This window comes from Triticum aestivum, chromosome 6B, assembly GCF_018294505.1.
Source record: "Triticum aestivum cultivar Chinese Spring chromosome 6B, IWGSC CS RefSeq v2.1, whole genome shotgun sequence".
Lineage (NCBI taxonomy): Eukaryota > Viridiplantae > Streptophyta > Magnoliopsida > Poales > Poaceae > Triticum > Triticum aestivum.
The window spans coordinates 283,332,090-283,340,854 of NC_057810.1; positions in this window are offsets into that span (position 1 = coordinate 283,332,090).

Consider the following 8,765-nt stretch of genomic DNA (forward strand, 5'->3'; position numbering starts at 1 on the left):
AGTAACCTCCCTCGTCGCCGTGCTTAATTGTGCCAGGATTGGGCTCTGTTACACCTGCAGTTTTGGCCTCTGATCCACCTTGCCTGAGCGCTGTCTCGGTTTGGAAACGAGGCCAACTGGGATAGTCTCTTACGCCATGCAGGAGACAGGAGCGTGGATTTCCCGGCGATGTTGCATCTCTGCATTGCATGTACAAGTAGGCGACCGGGGTGAAGCGCATGTGAGTCCTGATTGATGCAGTTTGAAACTGGATTGCATGTATCATTAAATCTTCATGAATGAATGGAGGAGCATAGTTTGTATTGTTCTTTTCTTCATTTGGGCCTTTTCATCATTTTAAGCATGTAGGGTTCTTCTCCATCGCTCTAGGATTTGTTCATCAAATTTTGTTAATTCAGTCGCATGATTATGTCTCTGATTGCAGGAAGTATAGAAGAAGGTAGTAAGATGCAACACGTCTTTCCACAAGGCCACGGTGCCAGTGACAATCTTCGCACTTATGCTTGCAGATTGTGTCACTGATGTAGATGGTTCAGTGCTTCTTGATCACCATGGAAGCAAATTTTCTGTTTAACTGATGCAAATCTTCACAATTGCGGAAATTATATATTTCCTTTTTGTATTGAAAAAAATATGTTTGTATGAAAGCAATTCTCTGATATATGAAAATAGTATCATAATGATTTAGAAGCACAATATGTATCTTTGGAAGCATGGCGTCTGCATTGTGCTTAGGCGATGCAAAACCTGGTTAGATGCATTATTTTTGTTGTATATGGAATATGGAAGCAAATCCTCATTTTTCTAGATGCAATAAAAATTCTTTGGAAGCAAATACTCATTTTTTTAGATGCAAGTTCGAAATTCTTTGGAAGCAAATTCCCATTTCTTTGGACGCATTTCTTTGGACGCAAATACCAAATTCTTTGGAAGCAAAGTCCCAATTTAATTTCTTCGAAACCGCCAGTAATAACAATGGTAAAAAGGTGTTTGATGGAATCATATATTTGTATTGTTGGAAGCATTTTATTGTTGCACTGGTGACAGCTCTATGGTCATTTGAAGTAAAATTCTCCTGCAATCTAAACAAAATAAATGGTCGCGCTGGACACAAAGTCTCACTGGATTGAGACAATCTTCGGTTGATATGGAAGCAAATTCGCTAGGAGATATAAGCAAAATGAATTTCAAGTGCTAGAACGCGTTTCCATATGTGCTTCCCAGTCACAAAAAATTGGCCAACAACATGCATCAGATGCACCAGTTTCTCTGCAAATTTCAAAGTGCGTATGGATGAAGCAGTAAGGAGGAAGTGCATATGGATGAAGCAGTAAGGAGGAGGTACAATGATGTAGGTCTAGCGTGATTTCTGGGGAGCAGTTGATGGGAAACAAATCGCAATTAGTGCAACATGCAAACTAACTACCTAGGCCCGCCTCTCCAATCACACGGTCCAGGCTGCATCAATCTAATGGCGGGCTAGGAGTCTGATAGGAAGCAAAATACCAGACGTCTCTTTCCTAGAGCTCCCCTTGATTAAAATTGGCCGACCGGCCACGCGCTCGCGCCGATCGCTTGTGCAGACTCCATGAGTGGTGAGTCCCATGCCTAAAACGAAGCGACACTTCTCTTGTCCACCAGCGGATGTCTCCACATGTTTCTTCTCCCTCATCTCTTCCTCTTTCCTTTTGATGAATCAGAAATACTGCCAAATTGTGTTCAGGTTTGATCCGGTCGGTTGCTTCCTTCGGCGATCCATACTCCCTCTTGTTCAAAGCAACGCCCAATTTCACTTTTGGCGTGTCAGTGGTAAATGGTTGGATGCCTGAGGTGATGGTACCATGTGTGCGTGCGCGCCGGGGGGGGGGGGGGCATGCATGTGGGGTTGATGCTGCAACTGGCGGCAAGCTACAACCATGTTGGGCAACGACGACAAATATTGGCATGTGGTGTTGATGCTGCAACTGGCAGCAAGCTATGTCAGTGTTGAACGCCCGAGGTGATGGTGTGATGTCCGTGTGTGTGTGTGTGGGGGGGGGGGGGGGGGGGGGGGGGGTTGCATCCATGTGGTGTTGATGCTGCAACCTACGGCAAGCTACAACCATGTTGGGCGACGACGACAAGCATTGCATGTATGTGGTGTTAATGCTGCAACTGGCGGCAAGCTACAACCGTGTTTGACGACGACAAACATCGATGAGATGATGTTGCAACTGTGACCAGCCATTGGGGTGCTATGATGGGCACTAACAGGAGCTAGAACCAGCCGGTGAGGGTGTTAAGTCCAGCATCGGTCGTTGCTATGAAGGTGACGCAGATGATGCTACAACCAGACATGACCGGTGCTACTACCAACTCTCGTCGATGCCACGATCGGTGTCATCGGGAGCTATGAAAAGTCGTCGTGCTCGTGGCTGGCATTGCTGGAACTGTTCTACCGGAGTGCTGCAACCTTGGCAGCGCAATGCTAGAATCGGCGTCGCTGGAAGTCGCGACGGGCGCACAATAAGTCAAGGATGCTAGACTGGTCACAACACATGCTACGAGTGGCAATGTTGTGAGCTACGACGACGCATCAAGGATGTTGGAACCGACGAATGCGGATGCTACAATTGACGACGAGAGATGTTGTGATGGGGTAGTGACACACCGAGGATGTTGAAAGCACATTTTCTCCCTTGGTGGTTTTGTTAATTCATCCTCAAGCTACTAAGGACATGTGTTGGCAAAGCAAGACTCTACATTTTCTGTTTGATCCAAGATCACATTGAGTCCATAGGAAAGCCAATACTATTAAAATGTGATGAGATTTTGATCATGGATTAACTGCTCAAGTGCTTAGAGATAGTGCGCCAAAACCCTCATCCACAACATCACATTCATCTATGTCCAAAACCCTAAAATCTACCTCGGTCACACCAAACTACTCCTATCCGGACCCACTGTGAAACACTTGACATAGCCACTTCCTAAACCCTAGAAACTCGGTCTTACTGAGATGACCCTTCAGTCTCACCAAAGAGCACTTGCCAAGCTTCCATTCCATATCGGTTTCATCTCGGAATTTCTGAGTGGTTTCGATCGGTCTCACCAAAGTGTGGAACGTGATTAGGTCATCACCCATCGGTCTCACCGATATGTTCCATCCGGTCTCACCGAAAAGCCTAAAGTTCAAACCTTTCATACCAGTGGGTCTCACCGAGTGTTTTCACCTGGTCCCACTGAGTAGTGCATAAAGGTGTATAATGGTTAAAATTTTGCTGTTGCTATATATACCCCCACCCATTCCAACAACTCTCAGAAAGCAACTAGGATGAAACCACCACTTCTCATATCCATTTTCTGAGAGAGAACCACCTACACTTGTGTTGAGATCAAGGGTATTCCACTCCAACCTTTGATCCTTGATTTCTAGCCTCCTAAGTTGCTTTCCACTCCAATCCTTCTCCTACCACATAGCCAAATCTCTGAGAGAGTGATTGAGTGTTGATGAGACTATCTTTTGATGCACAAGAGTAAGGAGTTCATCATTAACAACAACATCTATTACCTTTTGGAGAGTGGTGTCTCATAGATTGGTTATGTGTCACTTGGGAGCCTCCAAGCTTGTGGAGTTGAACCAAGGAGTTCGTAAGGGCAAGGAGGCAGCCTACTTCGTGAAGATCTACCCCGAGCGAGGCTAGTCCTTTGTGGGTGTCAGCCGTGATGGCATAGACATGGTTGCTTCTTCGGGGATCCTTTGTGGGTGAAGCCCTCAGTGGACTTGCGCATCCATTACCCTCCATTGGTTGAAGTCTCCATATGCGTGGACGTACGATAGCACCACCTATGAGAACCACGACAAAAATCACGGTGTCTTCATTGCATTTGATCTTCCAAACTCTACCCCTTTACTTTCTTGCACTTGCATGTTGCTCACCAAATGCTGACCATACTCTAGATATGCATGTGTAGACTGAATTGTGCCACTTAACTTGTGATAAAATCTTCCTAAGTACCAAGGAAACTAAACATTGCAACTTTTGGCTTGTTAAGTATAGTTGTTGGTACTAGGCAACTGCAGTGCTGCAACCCTGACACGATAATGTTGAAAATTATGGACGGCATTGCTACAAGCTTATGGTGGCGCCGCTGCTCCACCGAAGGTGTGATCGTCGCCAATGGGAGCTGCATGCGGTGAAGCTAGCAAGAGCCACGACGACCGGGGGTGTTGTGACCGCGAGCATGCGGATCTGTGACCGGGGGCGAGCCACACTGCAACCAACAACAACGAGGCGGGAGCAACATTGACGACATGGCGATGAGTAGCGTCACTGGTGGTCCAAGCGAGTGATGACACATGCAAGCAGGGGCACTACTTTTTTCTCCCTTTTCTGTGCTCTTTTGGTGGAGAGAGATGCATGTCGTGAGGTGCAAGAACAAGAATCATGAGTTGTTTGATCTGACGGCTATTCAAAGGCATATCACGCTGTTGGGAAGGACACCGGTGTCGGAGCTAAATCCGACAGATCTCGGGTAGGGGGTCCCGAGATGGTGTTCTCCGCTAGATGGTAACAGGAAGGATAGGGACACGATGTTTACCCAGGTTTGGGCCCTCTCAAGGAAGTAAAAACCTACGTCCTGCTTTGCTTGTATTGATATAATGGGGTACAAAGTGACAGTGTCCTGGACTAAGGGGTACTCACCACGTCGTCTTCCGGCCAGGTGGATCAGGCTGAGGACCCCCATGTCGGTTCACTATTGGGCTAGTTCAGACAGTCGATGACATATACGCCGAAGATTCCACAAGACTTGGTGATCAAGACAAGGACTCCTCTCCACCGACGTAGCTGACTAGGACTCTTGTTATCCTAGGCCTCCGGTACATTATATAAGACGAGGCCAGGCTAGTCGTTAGATTATGATGACATTCATCATATCTTTAGGGTTTAGACCACAACATATGATCTCGAGGTAGATCAACTTTATACTTGATACTACATCAATATAAACAAGAGCAGACGTAGGGTTTTACCTCCATCAAGAGGTCCCGAACCTGGGTAAGACATCGTCTCCTTCGTTCCTATTACCATTGATTCGAGAATCCATAGCTTGGGACCCCTACCCCGAGGTCTACCGGTTTTGACACCGATAATGGTGCTTTCATTGAGAGTTCTATTGTGGGATCGACGAAGGATCAATGGCTCGCCTGCAGATCAACTGCGACGTCAGCATCTTCGTCACATGCTCGATTAGTCACCTTGGTTCGACTGGGGACTGTGCCCCACCCCAAATCATCATGTTTGGACGAGGGCCTTCATCAACATCAACTCCAATATCTATCAAGATCATGGAGGAATCATCCATGGAGCGCGGGGGATCAACGTCAACATTTCCCTCGAGCGACCATGCTGTTTTTATGGACAGCGAACTTGTATCCACCGCCACCGCCTCCTCAAGTGGCGCTTTGACGATTGCTTCAAGGGAATTGTGCGAATATAGTCTACAACAACTCCGTAAAATTTCACCGTGTTCCGATGGAGGAATCTCCGGCGATCTCCGATATACCAGAGCCCTGTCGAATCTGGACGAGTTTAGGGAGAGGGGTCCAGCGTCCAGCTCGGATATCATTGGGAAGATCCAACCGTTCACCGGCTGCGGAATTCCTATATCGGCCACCCCTCAAAATTTCAACTCGATCTGACCGTTCAAACTCCGGGAAACATCTGAGATAATCATCAAGACAAGACCGTCGCCCATGGATTGCACGGGTTGGGCGCACCAGCATCACCGCCCGGTCACTTCTCAAGCCAGCATTGACCATGCCACAAGTTCTGACCTGCATCGAAATCGCCGCGCCGTTGCTTCTTCGAATCGATAACCAACCATGTTGAACTGCTTCGACACCGCAACTGTCATGGGGGCTACAACGTTGCCTTACCGACCTGCTCCGCCACCTCATCTAGATCGGGGGCTTCGTCATCTCTTCTCATCAACCTACTCCGGGGAGTCCTGCATTACCAGCCGACCAACTTCGTCACCTCGGCTGGACCAGGGGTTTTGCCTCACCATGTCAACCATGTTGCCTCGCCACTTCGTCAAGCCAAGCTCTTCACTCGATCACCTCAGGCTTGGGGGATGGGACCTTGGCCAGGCCGAGGACTACGTCTTCGTCCTGCCACAAGCCTGGACCTCTTCATCAACACTGAGCACACTAACTAGCTAAGTCGCTTTCATGCTCAAATTTCCTCAATTCTTAATTTTTTTATTCGGTTCGACCAAGCATTATATTTATGTTAAAACTTATTTGTTAAAAGTGTTGTTTGTTAAAAAACACTTCTTTTCCTAGGTTAACTAGGGGCTCTTAAAATTTATATGAGCCGTTTTATAATAACTATTTTCTTCTAAGTCGTTGTAAAGTCTTTTTCTGCCACTCCTTTCTCGACTCGAGCGTATGGTCAATAGCCGGATAGTCTAGCTTCTCTCAAATGCCGCTCGAGTTTAGTTCGTTAAACTGGGCCTGGAGAAGCACTCCACCTTCGGGATAAGGAGGTTGAAGCCGAAGGCTGACCTACTGAAGTTTAGAGATCGAATGTGTCGTGTTAAAACACGACAGAAGCACAAAATTTTTAAGACCAATTTTGGATTGACACCAAAAAGCTTGGTTTAAATTAGACGTAAAGTTTTTATGTGAGTTTTTCGGTTTTATGAGTTTGTGGCACTTTTAACCTATGTGTCTGCAGCATAACTCTCGTAGTACAAATGCCGGACATCTTTAAAGCATTGACAATATCAACGAGAACTGTAGCTAGTGCTGAACCCACCAAAAGTCGAGGTATTAAATGGAGTCCTCGGCAAAACATTCTCGGATATTGCTTTATATGCATCGGTTTCAAATTGTGCCTTTGGTCAATAGTTGGGTTGCTCGGCTCCTGTGCTTGCCTCCTACGTTCTGCTTTGTTCGGCTAGGTATGCAAAGGGAGAACCATTGCGATTGTGCTTCCAGCTCGAATGGTTATGCGCCTTAGGGAGAAAGCAGAAAACTGACTGTCCTAATGAACATAAACTGGTCAGCGATCTGATGACTGTGTCAAACTATAGATTGATAGAGGTCACCCCATGTTAGACAGTGAGCCTTTTATGAAACTGGCCAAAGTGTTAATGGCTTGACTTCAGCTGATGCCGAACACTATTCGGAGGCTCGTAACTAGTCTCCCCAACTTAAAGCTCCTATGACCAAGTGGAAGTTATAAAGCATGCATATCTAATTGCCTCGTTTCCGCTAACACAGCCAACTCCAGTGTGACAGCCTGATTTTTGGTCCTTTCTTTTTCTTTTGTTTTTCTGAGGTTTTTGCTTGAGTTTTCTTTTTCCGTGGCTTTGTGGTCTGGAAACTGAAGAGATGCCCTCTTCTTTGTTTCCAGAGTGGCTTGTCATTCCCAAATCCTTCCCTAGACCCTGTCATTTTCATCCTAGCCCAAATCCCAATATTATTTTTTATTGAGAATATTCCTTTTCTATTAAAGGAATAACTCAAATTGCCCTAGGTTGTGAAGCAACCTATATTTCCATCACTCCTAAAATTCTCAAGTAATTCTCATAAATTTTTTGGGGTCATATCTTTCTCAAATATGGCAAAATATTTCATTTGTCATGTTTATAATCATGCTCAAATAATTCATTTCCTATTCTGCCCTGAATGGCACATTGTGAAGCAAGTGCTATTTTCCTTTTCCCAATTGACCTCAAACTCCTTGGACATATTTTCATGTCCATATCATTGCCACATGCCAAAATGTAACCTCATTTGCCTATTAAATATTTAATTATGATTTTTCAAAGTTTCTGTCCAGAAAGAAACTTTGTGAAGGAGGTACAAGCTAGGCACATCCAAATGAGTTGCCATTTTGTAGGATCCTTCATATAATAATATCACAGCCCTCCACCAAAGTTGAGCTCATGTCATGCCTCCATGTGAGCACAACTTCAAATCTTAGTTTCTGTCCAAAATTTCAGTTTGTGAAGCAAGTATATTTTATCTTGCTCCATTGTGGCTGAAAATATTTCTAGGCCTTATATTATCAATATAACCTACCTCCACCCATTTTGGGCATAGTTAATCCAGCCATTATTCCTCTAGAATTTTTGCAAGTTTCTGGTCAGTGGAAATGTTTGTGAAGGAAGTACCATTTTGGTTTATCCAAATGGTATGAAACATTTTGCAACATCTTCATATGATCAAATAACTATGCGTTGCCCAAATTGAGCTTAAGTTGATACTCCATGTGAGTGCATCATCCAAATCACCATTTCTGGCCATTATGGCACTTTCTACAGCAACCCTCATCGAAACTCCTTCTCTTAGCCTGCTTTTTGGTGATCAAGATTACCTTAGTGTTTGATCATCACTAGACAAAATATTTACCATGTTACCAAGCTAGAGTAACCACATCAAGTTACAAACACCTTCCTGTTGGTTTACTTTGGAGCTAAGTGCAAATCTCTTCTTTGCCCCTGGACCGATATATTTCCTCATTTTGACTAAGGGGACAACAATCTATCTACTTGACATGGTCGGCCCGTCCAGAACGCGCCATTTGCACCACTGCCCGTGGTGATCACGTTGGCGTCATGCACATTGCGTGCTCTGGCTGGTTCTTGCCCCTGTGCTTGTCTCCTCCCTCCTCGTCTCGATGTCCAACCATGTCCTGGAGCTCCCCCATGATGCCCTGCGTCTCCCTGCATCGATGGCTCCATGCTACTTTATCTAATGTTTTAGGCAATAT